The 3,361-nt window shown below is 34.8% G+C and overlaps 1 non-coding gene across 1 annotated transcript; it reads left to right on the top strand.

Moving 5' to 3' along the window:
* The first annotated feature begins 1,140 nt into the window (after positions 1 to 1,140).
* LOC125727344 (U6 spliceosomal RNA) lies at positions 1,141 to 1,247 on the top strand. The gene has a single exon (XR_007388706.1). It is a non-coding gene; the product is annotated as a U6 spliceosomal RNA (small nuclear RNA).
* Positions 1,248 to 3,361: the final 2,114 nt, after the last annotated feature.

Genomic DNA, 3,361 nt, shown 5'->3' with positions numbered 1-3,361 from the left:
TACCAGAGAAGTGTGATTTTTTTCTCCAATGACAATGCTTGAAATGGACTCTAATCTGCATATTATATTGGAAACTCCCACTTTGACTTTGACCCTCTTTCATCATTCAGTTAACTAAAATATCATGCAGAATTTTTTTTGACACTTAAATGCTAAAGGAAGCGAGGAATTGAATCCTTGAATCAAAAGAATTAGGTCCAGAAAAGATTACTGGAGAATTGTAAAAACCCTAACCCTAATCCTAGCCCTAACCTTAACCGGAGAGTTGTAAAATTTTATCTAATGAAAATTCTTAAAATTGACTCTAATCTGCATTTTAAATTGGAAACTCCCACTTGGACTTTGACCTTTTTCCATCGTTCAGTTCATGAAGATATTCTGAGACAGATCATTTTTGACAAGTACATGCTACAGAAAGTCTGTAATTTATTCCTTGAATCAAAAACTTTTGATCCAGGAAAGATTACCAGAGAAGTGTGATTTTTTTCTCCAATGACAATGCTTGAAAATGACTCTAATCTGCATTTTAAATTGGAAACTCCCACTTGGACTTTGACCCTCTTTCATCATTCAGTTGACTAAAATATCATGCAGAATTTTTTTTGACACTTAAATGTTAAAGGAAGCGAGGATTTAATCCTTGAATCAAAAGAATTAGGTCCAGAAAAGAATACTGGAGAATTGTAAAAACCCTAACCCTAATCCTAGCCCTAACCCTAACCGGAGAGTTGTAAAATTTTATCTAATGAAAATTCTTAAAATTGACTTTAAGGGAAGCGTGGAATTTTGTACTTGAATCAAAAAAATTTCATCCTGAAAAGATTACCCAAGAATTGTAAATTTTTCTCTCCAATGAACATGCTTGAAATTGAGTCTCATCTGCATCTTAAAATGGACACATCCTCTTGTACTTTCACCTTGTTTCATTTTTCATTTGACAAAGTCATTCTGAGGCAGAAAATTTTTGACACCTAATTGTTCAGGTACATTTGAGAGAAATATTTCGCAGCACGTCAGCTGTCTTCATATTTATGTTCTGGCAGAATATAGGGCCAGGGCATAGGCATTGCTTTGCCACCGACATGAGGAAAGCTCATACCGCTTCCACACCTATATATTCTTTCATCTGTTGGTAAATCTGTGCTTGCTATGGCAACACATATACTAAAATTGGAACGATACAGAGAAGATTAGCATGGCCCCTGCGCAAGGATGACACGCAAATTCGTGAAGCGTTCCATATTTTGCTTGGTTTCCCTGGTTCCTAACTTAATCAAACTGCATGCAATGATAGAGTCTAGTCAAGTGGCTTTTATTGTCATTTTGACCATATACAGTGATACAATACACAGTGGAATGAGACAGCATTCCTCCAGGACCATGGTACTATGTATAACACTACATCGACACAGGACTACATAAAGAGCAAGTGTGCAAAAACAGTGTGACACAAGACAGTGCAATAGAAGAAATAGAAGTGATGATAGGAGGTAAGACAGGCTAAGTGTGAAGTGCAACAGTGCAATTGGTTGTGCAAAACGTTATTGAGGTATTGGACACCATGTGGAATATTCCTAAATGAAACTATTGCAATACTTCTCAAGGAATGGACGTTAGGAGGAAACCTGTTCAGTATAGATGATTGGAATAATCAGAAAAATATAAAGCAGCATGAAATTCTTTCACTGGAAAAGACTGAGCCTGGTACAAGCATCTTATGGTTATATGTGAAGATGAGGAAAATATCAGATGGCTATGCTGACTCAAATGTTATTTGTACCACAGTTCTGTATTTAGGTCTTTGAATCTAAAGTATTTGATACAGAACAGATGACCGGGGACATGTAGAATTGAGTCTCCAATGAAAAATGCTTGAAATTAACTCAACTCTGCATTTTAGAATGGAAACTCCCACTTGGACTTTGACCCTATTTCATAATTTAGTTGACTAAAATATCATGCAGAATTTTTTTTGACACTTAAATGCTAAAGGAAGCGAGGATTTAATCCTTGAATCAAAAGAATTAGGTCCAGAAAAGATTACTGAAGAATTGTAAAAACCCTAACCCTAATCCTAGCCCTAACCCTAACCGGAGAGTTGTAAAATTTTATCTAATGAAAATTCTTAAAATTGACTCTAATCTGCATTTTAAATTGGAAACTCCCACTTGGACTTTGACCTTTTTCCTTCGTTCAGTTCATGAAGATATTCTGAGACAGATCATTTTTGACAAGTACATGCTAAAGAAAGTCTGTAATTTATTCCTTGAATCAAAAACTTTTGATCCAGGAAAGATTAGCAGAGAAGTGTGATTTTTTTTCTCCAATGACAATGCTTGAAATTGACTCTAATCTGCATTTTAAATTGGAAACTCCCACTTGGACTTTGACCCTCTTTCATCATTCAGTTGACTAAAATATCATGCAGAATTTCTTTTGACACTTAAATGCTAAAGGAAGCGAGGATTTAATCCTTGAATCAAAAGAATTAGGTCCAGAAAAGATTACTGGAGAATTGTAAAAACCCTAACCCTAATCCTAACCCTAACCCTAACCTGAGAGTTGTAAAATTTTATCTAATGAAAATGCTTGGAATTGACTCTAATCTGCATTTTAAATTGGAAACTCCCACTTTGACTTTGACCCTCTTTCATCATTCAGTTGACTAAAATGTCATGCAGAATTTTTTTTGACACTTAAATACTAAAGGAAGCCTGGAATTGAATCCGTGAATCAAAATAATTAGGTCCAGAAAAGATTACTGGAGAATTGTAAAAACCCTAACCCTAATCCTAGCCCTAACCCTAACTGGAGAGTTGTAAAATTTTATCTAATGAAAATTCTTAAAATTGACTCTAATCTGCATTTTAAATTGGAAACTCCCACTTGGACTTTGACCTTTTTCCTTCGTTCAGTTCATGAAGATATTCTGAGACAGATCATTTTTGACAAGTACATGCTACAGAAAGTCTGTCATTTATTCCTTGAATCAAAAACTTTTGATCCAGGAAAGATTACCAGAGAAGTGTGATTTTTTTCTCCAATGACAATGCTTGAAATGGACTCTAATCTGCATTTTAAATTGGAAACTCCCACTTGGACTTTGATCCTCTTTCATAATTCAGTTCATGAAGATATTCTGAGACAGATCATTTTTGACAAGTACATGCTAAAGAAAGTGTGTAATTTAGTTCTTGAATCAAAAACTTTTGATCCAGGAAAGATTACCAGTGAAGGGTGATTTTTTTTTCTCCAAAAACAATGCTTGAAATTTACTCTAATCTGCATTTTAAATTGGAAACTCCCACTTGGACTTTGACCCTCTTTCATCATTCAGTTGACTAAAATATCATGCAGAATT

This window comes from Brienomyrus brachyistius, unplaced genomic scaffold, assembly GCF_023856365.1.
Source record: "Brienomyrus brachyistius isolate T26 unplaced genomic scaffold, BBRACH_0.4 scaffold94, whole genome shotgun sequence".
Taxonomy (NCBI): domain Eukaryota; kingdom Metazoa; phylum Chordata; class Actinopteri; order Osteoglossiformes; family Mormyridae; genus Brienomyrus; species Brienomyrus brachyistius.
This window is presented reverse-complemented; position numbering and strand designations above follow the sequence as displayed.